Source organism: Rhinoderma darwinii (genome assembly GCF_050947455.1).
Source record: "Rhinoderma darwinii isolate aRhiDar2 chromosome 5 unlocalized genomic scaffold, aRhiDar2.hap1 SUPER_5_unloc_46, whole genome shotgun sequence".
NCBI lineage: Eukaryota > Metazoa > Chordata > Amphibia > Anura > Rhinodermatidae > Rhinoderma > Rhinoderma darwinii.
The window spans coordinates 766,955-786,965 of record NW_027461805.1 but is presented as its reverse complement, the minus strand read 5'-3'; the positions used below and the strand labels follow the sequence as shown (position 1 = coordinate 786,965).

Genomic DNA, 20,011 nt, shown 5'->3' with positions numbered 1-20,011 from the left:
AAGAAGTAAGAATTGCAGTTGCAACAAACCCTTGCTTGCCTACAAAGAGAGCAGCAATTTGGATTTGTTACTATGTTACCTGGAAGAATAACAAACTGTGCAAGGATGGAGGTTGTAGGAGCAAAGAGAAGTTGTCTGTAAAGTTGGTGGATGCCTATTTTCCATTTTGCAGTCCCTTGTCTCCCTCTTGTGGCCTCCTGGAGGCAAATAAATGTGCAAAAAAAAGACAGCCTGGCGGCCGGCTGTTGCAGTGTTGCCCTCTCAGGCAACACTGAGTGACTGACTGAGCCTCACCGTCTTATATAAAGTTCAGACGGAACTTTGCACGTGTCATAGTGGAGCCCTCAGGATTCCAGAGCCAGCTTTCTGACATCATAATGGGGCCTGCCTCAGAGATAGATAAAAGCCTGGGCCCAGGCAGTGTTGGTCAGTGCTGCTCAGCAGGCAGCACCGGACTGGACTGGATTACAGCTGATACAAGGTGTGAAGGAACAAGGGGTGGCTGTGGGCATGCACTTGCTGCCGCTGCCAGTGTTTATCTGCATGGCAGGAGGGCATTTGGGCGTTGCCAGGAAGGCGTTTTTATGTAGATTCCTCCTCTTTCAGCACTGCATTGTGGTGCAAGCAAAAGAAGCAAATCCTGTGTAGCTTCCTCTCCGGCCTTTATTCACCTCCCTCCCGCTTAGTAGCTGTAAATGTGTGTGAGCCTGCAGGGCCCCATGGAATTGCCTAGGAGTAGGCTGAATCAATCGCTGCAAGGGGTGAACAGCAGTATTAGGCAGGCTCGGTCAACGGCCGGCCCATTCGGGTTATCGCTTCTCGGCCTTTTGGCTAAGATCAAGTGTAGTATCTGTTCTTATCAGTTTAATATCTGATACGTCCCCTATCTGGGGACCATATATTAAATGGATTTTTAGAACAGGGAGATGGAAATAGAGCTTGCTCTGTCCACTCCACGCATTGACCTGGTATTGCAGTATTTCCAGGACCGGTGCACCCTTCCCTTATGTGTTGACTAAAATCAGATTCCAAAAGTGCTATTTGTGTTTGCTATTGTTTTTGTCTTTCTGATGGGATCTCCCCTTTTAATCCCATTATTTCAACACCTGTTGGACAATGCATTTGTACAGTCATGTGTGATAATGAGCTCATTTATTAAATGCAATTAATTAATACATTGCCACCTCTTGTTGTGTGTGTGTGTGTGTGTGTGTGTGTGTGTGTGTGTGTGTGTGTGTGTGTGTGTGTGTGTGTGTGTGTGTGTGTGTGTCTTCTGTGTTTCTGTGTTTCCGGCATTTCACATTGGAACAGCTCATTCACCTTCCTTGTCTTCTCTCCGCCCTCCCTTTTAGGTAGGTTAAAGAGCTGCACCTGAGCCAGCCACTGATTGATTGATGCAGCACCACAGTCAAATAGTGGAGTGGAGTAGGGGGAACAGCAAACAGCCATTAAAGCAGCCCGCCCGCCACAATGGACCTACCTGTGTACACTAGATGGATGTGATGGAATGTACTGTCGTCCCTACATTTCCAAGAAGAAGTAAGAATTGCAGTTGCAACAAACCCTTGCTTGCCTACAAAGAGAGCAGCAATTTGGATTTGTTACTATGTTACCTGGAAGAATAACAAACTGTGCAAGGATGGAGGTTGTAGGAGCAAAGAGAAGTTGTCTGTAAAGTTGGTGGATGCCTATTTTCCATTTTGCAGTCCCTTGTCTCCCTCTTGTGGCCTCCTGGAGGCAAATAAATGTGCAAAAAAAAGACAGCCTGGCGGCCGGCTGTTGCAGTGTTGCCCTCTCAGGCAACACTGAGTGACTGACTGAGCCTCACCGTCTTATATAAAGTTCAGACGGAACTTTGCACGTGTCATAGTGGAGCCCTCAGGATTCCAGAGCCAGCTTTCTGACATCATAATGGGGCCTGCCTCAGAGATAGATAAAAGCCTGGGCCCAGGCAGTGTTGGTCAGTGCTGCTCAGCAGGCAGCACCGGACTGGACTGGATTACAGCTGATACAAGGTGTGAAGGAACAAGGGGTGGCTGTGGGCATGCACTTGCTGCCGCTGCCAGTGTTTATCTGCATGGCAGGAGGGCATTTGGGCGTTGCCAGGAAGGCGTTTTTATGTAGATTCCTCCTCTTTCAGCACTGCATTGTGGTGCAAGCAAAAGAAGCAAATCCTGTGTAGCTTCCTCTCCGGCCTTTATTCACCTCCCTCCCGCTTAGTAGCTGTAAATGTGTGTGAGCCTGCAGGGCCCCATGGAATTGCCTAGGAGTAGGCTGAATCAATCGCTGCAAGGGGTGAACAGCAGTATTAGGCAGGCTCGGTCAACGGCCGGCCCATTCGGGTTATCGCTTCTCGGCCTTTTGGCTCAGATCAGGTTTATTGCCTGGTCTGGGCCGGGGGTTCGGTCTTTCGTGGAGTCCTCTCCGACGTTTTTGGGAGCGATCATCGTGCCGTTGGGCATTCCTCATCAAGATGGCAGCTGTGCGGAATACAATTCGTTTTGTGGTGAATGAGCAGAGGAGAGAAGAAGTGGATACTGGGCACATCATTGAGAACATCCTTCTGGACCTGGCTGGAGTCACATTGGTAGAGGTATTCTGTATCCAAGCTTTCAGCAATATTGCTACGTATGACGTATCCTTTTTTGAGGCCGCCTACTGTCTAAATGTTTTTCAGTTGCTCAAGGAGAAACACATGCATGAGGCTTTAAAATCTATTGAAGTGCAACCTCTTTTTTCAGCAGTGGAGAAATGTATTACCATCCACATGTATAACCCATTTCTGGATAGAAGGCTGGTCAGGGCCTTCTTAGCTCACTACTGTACCCATGTTAGAGGAGGTGTGGAGCAGAAGAACCTATGGGGAGTTTTCAATGGTGATATTAAGTACTGGGTCAGGCTGAAACCTGACTCCAGCTGTATTGGAGGAGTGATGAATCCTCCTGCAAATTTTTCAATTGGTGGTAATAAGGGATATCTTTATTACCAAGATATGCCATGTTTTTGCAGATCATGTTTTTCCTACGGGCATACCAAAGATGCATGCAAAGGCAAAGTATGCAGGAATTGCAAAGAAACAGGACATGAGGCTAGTACATGTATTTCCCCATCCAGGTGTGACATTTGTGGTTTGCCGGGTCATACTTGTAGGAAATGTCCAAAGGTGTTTCCCTTTTTAGGGCAAGAGAGAAGAACATGGGGCAGACAGGTGAGAACAACAAGTTCCCTTGCTGCCACTTCTGATGCAATTTCAGAGCCAGCTGGCAGTGTTTCTGTGCCTGCTTCTCAGGACCCTGGGAAAGCTGGATTAGGAGAGGTTCTAACCTCACATACTAACAGCATGGAGTTGGGTGTGGTCCCTCCTGCAGAGCAAAGTGTTGATGAAACACCTGGGGTTATGCCTATGGAAGGTGAAGACACAGCGCCACCTATTGGGTGTGCTTCCCCTGATGATGGTGCAAGTATGCAAATTTTGTCTTTTTCTAGCCCAGAGTCAAAAATGGAAGACTCAGCTAAAGTGGAGTGGTCAATATCGGAGGAGGACGAGAAGGAGGCCAGGATGCCTAGTGCCACTAGTGCTGAAATTTTTCATAAAGTGGTCTCAAAAAGGGGGAAGTCTGGAAAGGCGGTGAAGAGACTGAAGATAGGCTTATTGGAAGATTCTGCTCATGCAAATCCCTTCTCATTGCTGGACAGTGACTCTAGTTCTAGCCCTAAGTCATCTGAGGTGGCCTCAGAAGTACCCAGCTCTCCTGGGGAAGGTTTCCTCAGTGAAGTCAATGTGGCAAATCTGGAAAGAGCTATGTATTTCCCTGGGACGTGATATGTTCTGGTTATCTCATGGCTTTCCTTTGCACTAACCATACTATGCCCGCATGTCTTTGAGATTAAAGATTGTCTCTCAAAATGTACGGGTGTTCTCCTCTGCTCACAAGCGTGCTGCAGTCCTGGACTTTTTGGCCTCTAAGGGCAGTGACATTGTTTGTGTACAAGAATGTGGTTTGTCAAAAAATCCTAGTAAAGAAGAATGGAAGTTTGGGGAAGCAATTTGGTCCTTTTCTTCCACAAATAGGAACGATGGAATTGGTATTCTCTTTAAAAATAATGAGTTTGTCATCAAACAGACTCAAATCATTCAGGAAGGAAGATGTGTCTGCGTGTTACTATCCTACAAGGGGTGGCAGTTTAGGCTTATCAATATCTATGGCCATGCTGTGAAATCTGATAGGTTGGCACTTTTTGATACTTTAAAATTTTTTCTACACGGTAAAGTTCCTGTTATTATTGTCGGTGACATTAACTGTATCCTGGAGAAGCAGGCCCGAGCTGGATCCACAGAGTCTAATGTGGACGCTACCGGAGTTTTGTGGAATAAAATTTTGCAGGACTTTGCTTTGCAGGACGCTGTCACCAGGAAACCAGGTCCATTTACCTATCATGCCGATGACGGAAGAACGGATTCTCGTCTGGACTTTTTCTTTTTTTCTACCTCTGCAATGGAATGTGTAGATTATGCGCAGGAGAGAGTGTGGTTTTCAGATCACGAGTGTTTGTTGGGGGTTTTTGTTATAAATAATTTCTTTTATGGTAGAGGGGTATGGAAGATGAATGTTAGTTTTCTGAGTGATAAAAGGGAAAAAACTAGGTTTGGGAAAAAATATGGGTTTTGGGTTAGGAAGAAAAGTTCTTTCTCTAATGTGTGTGAATGGTGGGTATGGGTGAAAAAAAAGATTGGTGGGTTTTTTAGACAGATAGGGTATAGAAGAGCGAGAAGGAAAAGATTAGAATATTCACGCTTTAATATGCGGATGACGTTCCTTCAACAATGTAAAAATTTGGGTATGGATGTAAGACACGATTTGGAAAAAACAAAAAAAGATATTAAGGAGTGGTTCCGAGAGAAAGGGAAAGAAATTATATTTAGGTCTAAGGTGGAGGTTAGAGATAATCACGAGAAGTGCACTAGATTTTTCTTTAAAAAAATGTGTGGTGGAAAAAGTGGAATGAATGTATTATTGGATAAGGATGATAAAGAGGTGTTCGGTAAGGATGTGATTGATGTGGTGTCTGATTTTTATAAAAAACTGTATGATGTGAAGAAATGTGATTTGGGCGATGATGAGGAGTTTTTGGATATTGTGTGTAATTTTGTTCCTGAAAGTGAATGTGCGTTTTTGCTTGGTGAGATTATGGATGGTGAAGTAAAGGATGTGGTGGGAAGTATGGCTAAAAATAAGTCTCCAGGGATCGATGGAATACCAGCTGATTTCTATGGGAAATATTGGGACATAATTGGGAAGGATGTTATAGAAGTTATGAGAGTGTTGTTTTCTGGGACTAATATGTGTGATGTGATGAAGAAGGGTATGGTAGTTTTGTTGCATAAAAAAGGAGATAAGAGACGGTTAGAAAACTGGCGACCAATTACTTTGCTTAATACGGATTATAAAATTTTTGCCAAGCTGATTGCGAATCGTATGAGAGATGTGATTGGGTGTGTGATTGATGAGGATCAGGTATGTGCGGTACCGAAAAGGAAATTGCATGAAAACGTGGCGTTGGTGCGGGACATGCTTGAGGATTGTAAGGGTCGGAATAAGAAGGTGATTGTCTGTGCGTTAGATTTTGAGAAAGCGTTTGATCGTGTGGCGCATGTGTTTTTGTTCAAAGTGTTAGAGAGAATGGGTTTTCCGGTTCAGTTTGTGAGTTTGTTGAAGAATTTATACGCGAATGCAAAGAGCTGTGTGCAGGTGAATGGTTTTTTTTCAGAAACGTTTAATATTATGTCTGGTGTGCGACAGGGTTGTCCGTTGTCTCCCATCCTATTTATTTGTGCGATTGAACCATTGTTGCAAATGATTAGAAATGATAAGGTTGTGAAAGGTTTGGTGGTGCCCGGGTGTGATGGAAAGCGTGTGAAAGCTTTGGGATATATGGATGATATTTGCGTATTGTGTGATTCAGTGTATGATATGTCCAGAGTGAAGTTGATCGTAAATATGTTTTGTATTGCGTCTGCTTTTAAAATAAATTGGGGTAAGAGCAAATTTAAAATTTTTTTCAGTAATGAGCGGGTGAGTGATTCTGATATGGAACAGGTGAATGGTGTGAAAATTTTGGGTATTGTGTTTGATGATGAGCTGAAAGGGAGAGAAAGTTGGGATGAGTTAGGTGGTAGGATTGTGAGAAAGTTGGAAATGTGGAGAATGAGGGATCTTTCTTTTTCGGGGAAGGTTTTAATTGTCAAAAGTATTATTCTTCCTATGATTTTATATGTTGCTCTGGTTTTTCCTCCTGCTGTAGCTATGTTAAAAAAAGTGAATAGAGTTTTGTTCCTTTTTTTATGGGGGAGCGGGATTGAGAAGGCAAAGAGAGAAATTCTAATGAAAAGCAGACGTAATGGAGGCTTGGATTTCCCAAATTTGGAGATTTTCATCGGAATTAATTGTGTACGTTTTTTTGTAGAGCTTTTATTTAAAGAATCCAAGGCTTCCAGAATGTCGAAATATTTAGCTGGAACGGTGATTCAGCGTCTAAGGTGGGAAAAACGTAATTTATGTAAACCAATTGCTTTTCAGTGCACAGGGTGGTATTTGTATGTTGAAAAATTTATTAAAAAGTTCCAGCTAGAGGATGTAAGAATGGAGAGTTTTTTGAGTGAAAAGAATGTTGTGAGAAGTATGTGTATGAATAATGTGATGTGTTCTGTAAATGGTTTGAATTCAATGGAGTCTAGGTCTGTGTGGAAGAAGATTGTTACGTATGATGTGTCAAATAAGCAGAAAGATTTGTTATGGATGTCGGTACATGGAGTGTTGCCTGTAAGGAGTGTTCAGAAAAGAAGAGGTTTGGTTGCATCTGAAAGGTGTCCGAGAGAAGGTTGTGGGGATGATGAGGATGTGAGTCATGTGTTTTGGTCGTGTAAGCATGCAAAGGATGTTTGGAAAAAGTTGAGTGGGTTGTGCGAAGAATTGACTGGTTTGAAGAGTTTGACGTATGAAATTGTCTTGTTTGGTTTGTGTAGTTTGGGTAGTGAAAAGGATAGAGTGTTGTGGATTTTTTTGACTTGTGTGAAAGAGGTATTGTGGAATATGAGGAATTTGAATGTGTATAAAAGAGAAGTATTTGAGATTGAGGATGTGGTTAGTATGGTATTGGCTAAGTTGTATTTTTATTATAAATGGGATCTAGAAAAAGGTATGGATGCGGAAGGGATATGGCGAATGTTAAAATGGCGGTATTTAGTTTGAGGAATTTTGTTTGACTTATCTTGTATTTGATGGAAAAATAAAATAATGAACCAGAGTGATGAGATTTTTTGAAAAATAGAGAGGTGGTTTGAACAACTACAGTTCTCGGTTTTATTCAAAAAAACCTGAATGGTTTAATAAAAAAAAAAAAAAAAAAAAAAAAAAAAAATAAAAAAAAAAAAAAAAAAAAAAAAAAAAAAAATCTGTTCTTATCAGTTTAATATCTGATACGTCCCCTATCTGGGGACCATATATTAAATGGATTTTTAGAACAGGGAGATGGAAATAGAGCTTGCTCTGTCCACTCCACGCATTGACCTGGTATTGCAGTATTTCCAGGACCGGTGCACCCTTCCCTTATGTGTTGACTAAAATCAGATTCCAAAAGTGCTATTTGTGTTTGCTATTGTTTTTGTCTTTCTGATGGGATCTCCCCTTTTAATCCCATTATTTCAACACCTGTTGGACAATGCATTTGTACAGTCATGTGTGATAATGAGCTCATTTATTAAATGCAATTAATTAATACATTGCCACCTCTTGTTGTGTGTGTGTGTGTGTGTGTGTGTGTGTGTGTGTGTGTGTGTGTGTGTGTGTGTGTGTGTGTGTGTGTGTGTGTGTGTCTTCTGTGTTTCTGTGTTTCCGGCATTTCACATTGGAACAGCTCATTCACCTTCCTTGTCTTCTCTCCGCCCTCCCTTTTAGGTAGGTTAAAGAGCTGCACCTGAGCCAGCCACTGATTGATTGATGCAGCACCACAGTCAAATAGTGGAGTGGAGTAGGGGGAACAGCAAACAGCCATTAAAGCAGCCCGCCCGCCACAATGGACCTACCTGTGTACACTAGATGGATGTGATGGAATGTACTGTCGTCCCTACATTTCCAAGAAGAAGTAAGAATTGCAGTTGCAACAAACCCTTGCTTGCCTACAAAGAGAGCAGCAATTTGGATTTGTTACTATGTTACCTGGAAGAATAACAAACTGTGCAAGGATGGAGGTTGTAGGAGCAAAGAGAAGTTGTCTGTAAAGTTGGTGGATGCCTATTTTCCATTTTGCAGTCCCTTGTCTCCCTCTTGTGGCCTCCTGGAGGCAAATAAATGTGCAAAAAAAAGACAGCCTGGCGGCCGGCTGTTGCAGTGTTGCCCTCTCAGGCAACACTGAGTGACTGACTGAGCCTCACCGTCTTATATAAAGTTCAGACGGAACTTTGCACGTGTCATAGTGGAGCCCTCAGGATTCCAGAGCCAGCTTTCTGACATCATAATGGGGCCTGCCTCAGAGATAGATAAAAGCCTGGGCCCAGGCAGTGTTGGTCAGTGCTGCTCAGCAGGCAGCACCGGACTGGACTGGATTACAGCTGATACAAGGTGTGAAGGAACAAGGGGTGGCTGTGGGCATGCACTTGCTGCCGCTGCCAGTGTTTATCTGCATGGCAGGAGGGCATTTGGGCGTTGCCAGGAAGGCGTTTTTATGTAGATTCCTCCTCTTTCAGCACTGCATTGTGGTGCAAGCAAAAGAAGCAAATCCTGTGTAGCTTCCTCTCCGGCCTTTATTCACCTCCCTCCCGCTTAGTAGCTGTAAATGTGTGTGAGCCTGCAGGGCCCCATGGAATTGCCTAGGAGTAGGCTGAATCAATCGCTGCAAGGGGTGAACAGCAGTATTAGGCAGGCTCGGTCAACGGCCGGCCCATTCGGGTTATCGCTTCTCGGCCTTTTGGCAAGATCAGGTGTAGTATTTCTGCATCTGGTTTTGTTGGGAGGTGTCCGGGGTACCCTGCTCCTTGGCCTTGGGGGATCGTCTCTTTTCACAGAGAGACTTCACCCCCTTGCTGCTATTTGGGGAGTGGGCTTAGCCCCCGGACAACGAGTTGCGATCGCGCCTTACCCAAGAGGTCAACCGGCCTTGAGGCGTTTTTCTAAGAGCGTTCCGAGGGCGTTTATCGGGCTTCGTAGGTGTCTGGGGTACCCTAATCCTTGGCCTTGGGGGAGGGTTCCACTTAATTGTGGAATCTGAGCCCTTGCTGCTATAAGGGACAGGCTTAGCCCCCAGGCACTGAAAATGCCATATACATTTGGATTTGCATCCGGGGACACCCGGTTGCGCCAGTCCGTCCGCATCGAGGTGGAAGAAGGCCATCGCCAGCGGAAGAACCTTCGCTTCATTGTGGAGGTGATTCTGCTGGACTTCCTGGGGCTCAAGCGGGCGGACATCCTGTGTCTCAACGACCAGGAAAGCCGCGGTCGGTACACCGTATCCTTTACGGCCGCGGCATGTTGCGACAACATGCACAAAAGATTGTCTGATGCGGACCAGAGTGAGGAGCGGCTAAATGGACTGAACTTTTTATTCCTCTACGGGGAGGAAGAAGTCCCGCTCGTGATGTGCATGTTCAGTCCATTTGTCTCAGAGTGTGACATTGAAACCTTCCTCAGTCGTTACTGCAGGGAGGTCCGCTTCTCACATAAAATCTTGAACACCCAGAGCTTCTGGAATGGCAAAAGAAAATATTGGGTGAAGTTCCGCCAGGATCCCAATGGCATTGGAGGCTTACATCACCCACCCCAGAACTTTGCCATTGGGAAGAATCGAGGATTCCTATTTTACCCCCAGATGCCAATAGCCTGCCGGAACTGCTTGAGATATGGCCACACCAGAGAACATTGTGACCGGCCCCATGTGGTGCAGTGTAACAGGTGTGGCCAGGTTGGACACGTAGCGGCAAAATGCAGTTCCGAGGTGTTGTGCAATCTGTGCGGCATGACTGGGCATGCTTTTAAAGATTGCCCCCGCAGAGCGAAATCTGGGCCACCCAGACCAGGGCCAGAGCGGCAGTTTGCAACATGTGCAGACGCCGCTGGTAATGCCCCAAAACGAGCATTGACGACTGAGGGGTCCAGGCCAAAGTCCTTCACAGCTCCATCGGGGGGCCCACCGATGTCAGCCTCGAGGGACGGCCATAGGGATTCCACCGGGTCCAGGCAGAGCAGGAGGAATTCTGACTCTGCTGGACATAAGTTGACCGGCACCTCTGCAAACAGGTCCTCTGCTCCGCCTGCAGTGGACCCTGTTGAGGCAGTGGTTAGCGACAGGCGTCGTGGCTCCGTAGGTTCTGCAGTAGGACCTGACGCCTGTCCCAAGAGTGTGGGCATGGAGCGGAGACACTCTGTGTCAGACGAGGGCTCCATTAAGAAAACCCTAAAATATGCTGGATTGGAGCCTCGTTTTGACCATTTCCGGTCAACGGGGGGGTCGGAGCAAAGTTCCTCCACTGCGGTTGTGGAGGGGCTTGCGATGAAGGCTCCCCGTAAGCAGGCAAAGGTTGCCAAGAGTGATGGGACCTCACAGGCCCCTGTGCAGCTGCCCAGGAAGGACATCAGCGATATCTTCAGCCAGGGGCCAGAGATGGGTGAGAGCAACTTCGAGGAGATGGATAGGAGCCATTCTGCAAAGAGACAGCGAGAGGAAGAGGAGTCCGGAGTTCGGAGGAAAGCTGCCTATCGGAGTTCGGATGAGAGCAGTGTGGGGGTTGGAGCCGCCCACGTATCTGGCTCTGACCCTACCAACATCCAAGATTTATTGACCCCTCAAAAAGGGGGTCCAGACTCGCAGCTGATCTCCGAGTACGACTCTTCTGGTTCGGACCCTGACCTCAACTAAGACTATGTTGGTTCCTATCAAAGTCGCCTCACTAAATGTGAGGTCCCTAAAGAGCCCTGTCCGCAGGACTGCTTTATTTTCATTTTTAGAGACTGTGGACTTTGACCTTTGCCTGCTTCAAGAATGTGGAATCCCTAATGACTTGGAATATCAAGATTTAAAGATGGACTGGAAACTAGGCCCCTCAGTCTGGTCTGGTGGAAATGACTGTCGCTCTGCGGGGGTTGGATTGCTCTGCCGAGGTCGTTTTATCTCCATCCAAACAGTGACTGAAATCATGCCCGGCAGAGCTATTTTAATACATTTGCTTTTTAATGGAATTTTAATTCGTGTTTTAAACGTTTATGCCCCTCCTACCAAACAGGAGAGGGCAGAACTATTAGAGATTTTACCATTGTTTTGTGTTGGGTCTACCCCCCTGCTGGTGGGTGGTGATTTTAACTGTGTGCGAGATGGAGAACACCGGCAGGGTGGGGATTTTAATCGAAAAATTGACCGTACTTCTTACCTGCTCAAGAATTTTATTGGTGATTTTAAATTGAAAGATTGCTGGAGGGAACTCTTGCCTGCGGACCCAGGCCCCACCTGGTCCAATGGAAGAGTGAGCTCCAGAATTGATTTTATTTTCACTTCTAATAGTTTTATTCCCAAAAAATGTTTGCTTTTAACAAATATTTTATCTGATCACAAGCTCCTTTCAGTGCACCTGGAGCTAGAGGGAGAGCAAAAAGCTTGTAGGGGTCCCTGGAGACTAAACACCACACTCCTGGAGGACCCCATCATTAAAGAGGAGTTTGTGCGGACCTACCAGTGTTGGCAGTCCCATAGAGCGCCCAGTCAGCCTATGCTACACTGGTGGGAGGGCATTAAACCCAAAATCAGAGCTTTTTTTATTCGAGCAGGTAAGAAGAAAGCAAAAGAGAAAAAACAATGGTTTTATGTTCTTAATAAACGTTTACATGTACTTTTTAAATTGAAGGAGATTGGTATGGATGTTGATGATGATATCTTAAATCTTAAAGCTGAAATAAAATATGCCATAGAAGAGAAAGGGAAACAAATAATTTTTAATTCACATGTAAAGCACCTCGAGGATGGCGAGAAGTGTTCCCGGTTCTTCTTCAAAAAGGTAATGGATAAACGAGATGTCATTTTAAACCTTGAAGGAGAAACCACTATGGTCGGCATTTTAAATTCTGCTTTTAATTTCTACCAATCTCTTTTTAACAAGAAAAATATTGATCCTTCCTTTTTAGAACATGTTCTTAATTCCCTTGATGCCAAGCTAGATATTTTAGACCAGGAAGTTTTATCCCGTAATATTACCTTGGAGGAACTTTTATTTGCTTTTAAAAGTTTTTCTAATGGGAAAGCTCCTGGGGAAGATGGTCTGCCCATCGAATTTTATCATGCTTTTTGGGAAATTTTAAAGAATGACATGTTTTTATTGTATAAGGAAGTTTTTATTACTGAAGAGCTGCCCCCTTCCTGGAGGAGGGGGATTGTGTCCTTAATTTTTAAAAAAGGTGAGAGGGACCAGTTAAAAAACTGGCGCCCTATTACTCTTTTAAACGTTGATTGTAAAATTTTAGCTAAACTAATAACAATCCGTTTTAAACCTTTTATTCATAAATTAATCCATCCAAACCAGGTATGTGGGGTACCTGGGAGGTCAATTACTGAGTCCCTGAATATTTTACGTGACATCATTTGGTATTTTAAAGAAAGGGGTCAAAGCCTTGCTATTTTATCCTTAGATTTCGAGAAGGCTTTTGACCGGGTCTCCCATGAATATCTTTTTATGGTTCTTAAAAAGATGGCTGTTCCTGAAATTATTTTAACACGTATTAAGCTTTTATATCGATCCTGTTTTAGCCAAATTTCTATCAACGGATTTTTAACTAAAGGTGTTCCTCTTTTATCAGGGGTGAAACAGGGGTGCCCGTTGTCTCCGCTCCTTTTTATTTGTGCCATAGAACCTCTGTTCACCCTAATAAGAGATGATAAAGTCATCAGAGGCGTGCCCATACCTGGAGGAAGGGGGAACCAGGTAAAAATCCTAGGCTATATGGATGACGCCACCGTCCTATGCCCAGACGCCGCTTCTATGAGACGGGCATTGAGGAACACCGGCTTTTTTTGTGAAGCCTCTGGTTTTAAATTAAACGTTGATAAGTGTGACTGTTTTTATACTGGTGTATGGGATTCCTCTGTGACACCAGGAGTTAACATGCAGCAGGATCAGATAAAAATTTTAGGAATTGTTTTTAATCAAGAAAACGATGGGAGACCCAATTGGGATTCAGTAATTGCCAAAATGGAAAAAAAGGTTTTAATGTGGAATTTGAGAAATCTCACCATGGAGGGAAAAGTTTTAATAATTAAATCTGTTTTATTACCCATAATGCTTTATGTAGCTATGGTTTTCCCTCCAACAATTTTATATATTAAAAAAGTGACCAGGATCTGTTTTATGTTTTTATGGGGTTCCAAAATGGAAAAACTAAAACGTGATTTTATGTACAGATGTAAGGACAATGGCGGGAGAGATGTTCCTAACCTTTTTAACTTCTTTTACATTAAATACTTTTGCTTCTGTTTTAAAATATATAATTCTGATGGTATTTTTAGCTACTTTTTAAAGTACGCTACGGGCATGATTTTTAAACGATGGTTTCGTGTCCCTTTGAATTCTCCTGTGCTTCTGTGTCCCCCAAAACAATATGCGGTGCTCGAAAAAACTGTCAGGCTCCTAGGTCTCCAAGAATTGGAGCCTGACATATTGGGGGACCAGAAAAAAGTGTCACTCTCCTGTAGGCGGCAGGAGGATACACTGGCAGTTTCAAATTTCTCACAGGCAAGGTCCAAGGTGGTGTGGCGGAACGTTTTCGGGAAATTTATGGCAAATGTGCACAAGGACCTTGCCTGGGCAATCGTTCACCAGTGCCTCCCTACTCGTGAATTCCAGCATAGGCGAGGACTGGTGGCGAGAGCCAAGTGCCCGAGAGACAGGTGTGGTGACGACGAGACGATAATGCACCTGTTTTGGAACTGCCCATATGCACAGGAGGTTTGGAGGAAGGTAGGCCCATTGCTGAAATGGGCCTGCGGTCTTAAAGATCTTAAATTTGAATACGTGTTTTATGGTCTTTTTAACTGCCCAAGTTTTAAACAGCAAATGGTCTGTTGGATCATTTTAAACTGTTTTAAGAATGCCATTTGGAAGGTTAGGAACATTCTGCTTTTTAAACATGATTTTATTGACGTTAAAAATTGTGTGAAATATGCCCTAAGTGAAATGTATATTTATTATCTTAGGGACAAAAAGCAGCTAGGGGTAAAAGAAGCAACATCCATGTGGTGTTTGCAAATGTGGAATACCATAACATTGTAAATAAAAATGGTTTTATTCTTTTATGTCTTTTATGCCCTGTATAAATTTTATCCTGCTATTGTTCTGTACTTTTATTATAACATCTGTATTAATGGTCTTATTATTATTACTTTTGTATTCATTTAAATGTATGAATATTCATGTATTATGCTGTTGATTTTATCTTGTGGTTTCAATTTTAAAAAAAAGTCTGTAAAATATATTATTTTTGCCAATAAAAAACTTTGTTGAAACCTTATCTGTTCTTATCAGTTTAATATCTGATACGTCCCCTATCTGGGGACCATATATTAAATGGATTTTTAGAACAGGGAGATGGAAATAGAGCTTGCTCTGTCCACTCCACGCATTGACCTGGTATTGCAGTATTTCCAGGACCGGTGCACCCTTCCCTTATGTGTTGACTAAAATCAGATTCCAAAAGTGCTATTTGTGTTTGCTATTGTTTTTGTCTTTCTGATGGGATCTCCCCTTTTAATCCCATTATTTCAACACCTGTTGGACAATGCATTTGTACAGTCATGTGTGATAATGAGCTCATTTATTAAATGCAATTAATTAATACATTGCCACCTCTTGTTGTGTGTGTGTGTGTGTGTGTGTGTGTGTGTGTGTGTGTGTGTGTGTGTGTGTGTGTGTGTGTGTGTGTGTGTGTGTGTCTTCTGTGTTTCTGTGTTTCCGGCATTTCACATTGGAACAGCTCATTCACCTTCCTTGTCTTCTCTCCGCCCTCCCTTTTAGGTAGGTTAAAGAGCTGCACCTGAGCCAGCCACTGATTGATTGATGCAGCACCACAGTCAAATAGTGGAGTGGAGTAGGGGGAACAGCAAACAGCCATTAAAGCAGCCCGCCCGCCACAATGGACCTACCTGTGTACACTAGATGGATGTGATGGAATGTACTGTCGTCCCTACATTTCCAAGAAGAAGTAAGAATTGCAGTTGCAACAAACCCTTGCTTGCCTACAAAGAGAGCAGCAATTTGGATTTGTTACTATGTTACCTGGAAGAATAACAAACTGTGCAAGGATGGAGGTTGTAGGAGCAAAGAGAAGTTGTCTGTAAAGTTGGTGGATGCCTATTTTCCATTTTGCAGTCCCTTGTCTCCCTCTTGTGGCCTCCTGGAGGCAAATAAATGTGCAAAAAAAAGACAGCCTGGCGGCCGGCTGTTGCAGTGTTGCCCTCTCAGGCAACACTGAGTGACTGACTGAGCCTCACCGTCTTATATAAAGTTCAGACGGAACTTTGCACGTGTCATAGTGGAGCCCTCAGGATTCCAGAGCCAGCTTTCTGACATCATAATGGGGCCTGCCTCAGAGATAGATAAAAGCCTGGGCCCAGGCAGTGTTGGTCAGTGCTGCTCAGCAGGCAGCACCGGACTGGACTGGATTACAGCTGATACAAGGTGTGAAGGAACAAGGGGTGGCTGTGGGCATGCACTTGCTGCCGCTGCCAGTGTTTATCTGCATGGCAGGAGGGCATTTGGGCGTTGCCAGGAAGGCGTTTTTATGTAGATTCCTCCTCTTTCAGCACTGCATTGTGGTGCAAGCAAAAGAAGCAAATCCTGTGTAGCTTCCTCTCCGGCCTTTATTCACCTCCCTCCCGCTTAGTAGCTGTAAATGTGTGTGAGCCTGCAGGGCCCCATGGAATTGCCTAGGAGTAGGCTGAATCAATCGCTGCAAGGGGTGAACAGCAGTATTAGGCAGGCTCGGTCAACGGCCGGCCCATTCGGGTTATCGCTTCTCGGCCTTTTGGCTAAGATCAAGTGTAGTATCTGTTCTTATCAGTTTAATATCTGATACGTCCCCTATCTGGGGACCATATATTAAATGGATTTTTAGAACAGGGAGATGGAAATAGAGCTTGCTCTGTCCACTCCACGCATTGACCTGGTATTGCAGTATTTCCAGGACCGGTGCACCCTTCCCTTATGTGTTGACTAAAATCAGATTCCAAAAGTGCTATTTGTGTTTGCTATTGTTTTTGTCTTTCTGATGGGATCTCCCCTTTTAATCCCATTATTTCAACACCTGTTGGACAATGCATTTGTACAGTCATGTGTGATAATGAGCTCATTTATTAAATGCAATTAATTAATACATTGCCACCTCTTGTTGTGTGTGTGTGTGTGTGTGTGTGTGTGTGTGTGTGTGTGTGTGTGTGTGTGTGTGTGTGTGTGTGTGTGTGTCTTCTGTGTTTCTGTGTTTCCGGCATTTCACATTGGAACAGCTCATTCACCTTCCTTGTCTTCTCTCCGCCCTCCCTTTTAGGTAGGTTAAAGAGCTGCACCTGAGCCAGCCACTGATTGATTGATGCAGCACCACAGTCAAATAGTGGAGTGGAGTAGGGGGAACAGCAAACAGCCATTAAAGCAGCCCGCCCGCCACAATGGACCTACCTGTGTACACTAGATGGATGTGATGGAATGTACTGTCGTCCCTACATTTCCAAGAAGAAGTAAGAATTGCAGTTGCAACAAACCCTTGCTTGCCTACAAAGAGAGCAGCAATTTGGATTTGTTACTATGTTACCTGGAAGAATAACAAACTGTGCAAGGATGGAGGTTGTAGGAGCAAAGAGAAGTTGTCTGTAAAGTTGGTGGATGCCTATTTTCCATTTTGCAGTCCCTTGTCTCCCTCTTGTGGCCTCCTGGAGGCAAATAAATGTGCAAAAAAAAGACAGCCTGGCGGCCGGCTGTTGCAGTGTTGCCCTCTCAGGCAACACTGAGTGACTGACTGAGCCTCACCGTCTTATATAAAGTTCAGACGGAACTTTGCACGTGTCATAGTGGAGCCCTCAGGATTCCAGAGCCAGCTTTCTGACATCATAATGGGGCCTGCCTCAGAGATAGATAAAAGCCTGGGCCCAGGCAGTGTTGGTCAGTGCTGCTCAGCAGGCAGCACCGGACTGGACTGGATTACAGCTGATACAAGGTGTGAAGGAACAAGGGGTGGCTGTGGGCATGCACTTGCTGCCGCTGCCAGTGTTTATCTGCATGGCAGGAGGGCATTTGGGCGTTGCCAGGAAGGCGTTTTTATGTAGATTCCTCCTCTTTCAGCACTGCATTGTGGTGCAAGCAAAAGAAGCAAATCCTGTGTAGCTTCCTCTCCGGCCTTTATTCACCTCCCTCCCGCTTAGTAGCTGTAAATGTGTGTGAGCCTGCAGGGCCCCATGGAATTGCCTAGGAGTAGGCTGAATCAATCGCTGCAAGGGGTGAACAGCAGTATTAGGCAGGCTCGGTCAACGGCCGGCCCATTCGGGTTATCGCTTCTCGGCCTTTTGGCTAAGATCAAGTGTAGTATCTGTTCTTATCAGTTTAATATCTGATACGTCCCCTATCTGGGGACCATATATTAAATGGATTTTTAGAACAGGGAGATGGAAATAGAGCTTGCTCTGTCCACTCCACGCATTGACCTGGTATTGCAGTATTTCCAGGACCGGTGCACCCTTCCCTTATGTGTTGACTAAAATCAGATTCCAAAAGTGCTATTTGTGTTTGCTATTGTTTTTGTCTTTCTGATGGGATCTCCCCTTTTAATCCCATTATTTCAACACCTGTTGGACAATGCATTTGTACAGTCATGTGTGATAATGAGCTCATTTATTAAATGCAATTAATTAATACATTGCCACCTCTTGTTGTGTGTGTGTGTGTGTGTGTGTGTGTGTGTGTGTGTGTGTGTGTGTGTGTGTGTGTGTGTGTGTGTGTGTGTGTGTGTCTTCTGTGTTTCTGTGTTTCCGGCATTTCACATTGGAACAGCTCATTCACCTTCCTTGTCTTCTCTCCGCCCTCCCTTTTAGGTAGGTTAAAGAGCTGCACCTGAGCCAGCCACTGATTGATTGATGCAGCACCACAGTCAAATAGTGGAGTGGAGTAGGGGGAACAGCAAACAGCCATTAAAGCAGCCCGCCCGCCACAATGGACCTACCTGTGTACACTAGATGGATGTGATGGAATGTACTGTCGTCCCTACATTTCCAAGAAGAAGTAAGAATTGCAGTTGCAACAAACCCTTGCTTGCCTACAAAGAGAGCAGCAATTTGGATTTGTTACTATGTTACCTGGAAGAATAACAAACTGTGCAAGGATGGAGGTTGTAGGAGCAAAGAGAAGTTGTCTGTAAAGTTGGTGGATGCCTATTTTCCATTTTGCAGTCCCTTGTCTCCCTCTTGTGGCCTCCTGGAGGCAAATAAATGTGCAAAAAAAAGACAGCCTGGCGGCCGGCTGTTGCAGTGTTGCCCTCTCAGGCAACACTGAGTGACTGACTGAGCCTCACCGTCTTATATAAAGTTCAGACGGAACTTTGCACGTGTCATAGTGGAGCCCTCAGGATTCCAGAGCCAGCTTTCTGACATCATAATGGGGCCTGCCTCAGAGATAGATAAAAGCCTGGGCCCAGGCAGTGTTGGTCAGTGCTGCTCAGCAGGCAGCACCGGACTGGACTGGATTACAGCTGATACAAGGTGTGAAGGAACAAGGGGTGGCTGTGGGCATGCACTTGCTGCCGCTGCCAGTGTTTATCTGCATGGCAGGAGGGCATTTGGGCGTTGCCAGGAAGGCGTTTTTATGTAGATTCCTCCTCTTTCAGCACTGCATTGTGGTGCAAGCAAAAGAAGCAAATCCTGTGTAGCTTCCTCTCCGGCCTTTATTCACCTCCCTCCCGCTTAGTAGCTGTAAATGTGTGTGAGCCTGCAGGGCCCCATGGAATTGCCTAGGAGTAGGCTGAATCAATCGCTGCAAGGGGTGAACAGCAGTATTAGGCAGGCTCGGTCAACGGCCGGCCCATTCGGGTTATCGCTTCTCGGCCTTTTGGCTAAGATCAAGTGTAGTATCTGTTCTTATCAGTTTAATATCTGATACGTCCCCTATCTGGGGACCATATATTAAATGGATTTTTAGAACAGGGAGATGGAAATAGAGCTTGCTCTGTCCACTCCACGCATTGACCTGGTATTGCAGTATTTCCAGGACCGGTGCACCCTTCCCTTATGTGTTGACTAAAATCAGATTCCAAAAGTGCTATTTGTGTTTGCTATTGTTTTTGTCTTTCTGATGGGATCTCCCCTTTTAATCCCATTATTTCAACACCTGTTGGACAATGCATTTGTACAGTCATGTGTGATAATGAGCTCATTTATTAAATGCAATTAATTAATACATTGCCACCTCTTGTTGTGTGTGTGTGTGTGTGTGTGTGTGTGTGTGTGTGTGTGTGTGTGTGTGTGTGTGTGTGTGTGTCTTCTGTGTTTCTGTGTTTCCGGCATTTCACATTGGAACAGCTCATTCACCTTCCTTGTCTTCTCTCCGCCCTCCCTTTTAGGTAGGTTAAAGAGCTGCACCTGAGCCAGCCACTGATTGATTGATGCAGCACCACAGTCAAATAGTGGAGTGGAGTAGGGGGAACAGCAAACAGCCATTAAAGCAGCCCGCCCGCCACAATGGACCTACCTGTGTACACTAGATGGATGTGATGGAATGTACTGTCGTCCCTACATTTCCAAGAAGAAGTAAGAATTGCAGTTGCAACAAACCCTTGCTTGCCTACAAAGAGAGCAGCAATTTGGATTTGTTACTATGTTACCTGGAAGAATAACAAACTGTGCAAGGATGGAGGTTGTAGGAGCAAAGAGAAGTTGTCTGTAAAGTTGGTGGATGCCTATTTTCCATTTTGCAGTCCCTTGTCTCCCTCTTGTGGCCTCCTGGAGG

The 20,011-nt window shown here is 44.7% G+C and overlaps 5 non-coding genes and 1 pseudogene across 5 annotated transcripts; all 6 read left to right on the top strand.

Moving 5' to 3' along the window:
- The first annotated feature begins 811 nt into the window (after window positions 1-811).
- On the top strand, window positions 812-1,002 carry LOC142694953 (U2 spliceosomal RNA). Its single transcript, XR_012863115.1, has one exon. It is a non-coding gene; the product is annotated as a U2 spliceosomal RNA (small nuclear RNA).
- Window positions 1,003-7,434: 6,432 nt separating this feature from the next.
- Window positions 7,435-7,605, top strand: LOC142694464 (U2 spliceosomal RNA; annotated as a pseudogene).
- Window positions 7,606-14,501: 6,896 nt separating this feature from the next.
- LOC142694449 (U2 spliceosomal RNA) lies at window positions 14,502-14,693 on the top strand. Its single transcript, XR_012862682.1, has one exon. It is a non-coding gene; the product is annotated as a U2 spliceosomal RNA (small nuclear RNA).
- Window positions 14,694-16,036: 1,343 nt separating this feature from the next.
- LOC142694952 (U2 spliceosomal RNA) lies at window positions 16,037-16,227 on the top strand. Its single transcript, XR_012863114.1, has one exon. It is a non-coding gene; the product is annotated as a U2 spliceosomal RNA (small nuclear RNA).
- A 1,337-nt stretch (window positions 16,228-17,564) lies between these two features.
- LOC142694951 (U2 spliceosomal RNA) lies at window positions 17,565-17,755 on the top strand. Its single transcript, XR_012863113.1, has one exon. It is a non-coding gene; the product is annotated as a U2 spliceosomal RNA (small nuclear RNA).
- Window positions 17,756-19,098: 1,343 nt separating this feature from the next.
- Window positions 19,099-19,289, top strand: LOC142694950 (U2 spliceosomal RNA). Its single transcript, XR_012863112.1, has one exon. It is a non-coding gene; the product is annotated as a U2 spliceosomal RNA (small nuclear RNA).
- Window positions 19,290-20,011: the final 722 nt, after the last annotated feature.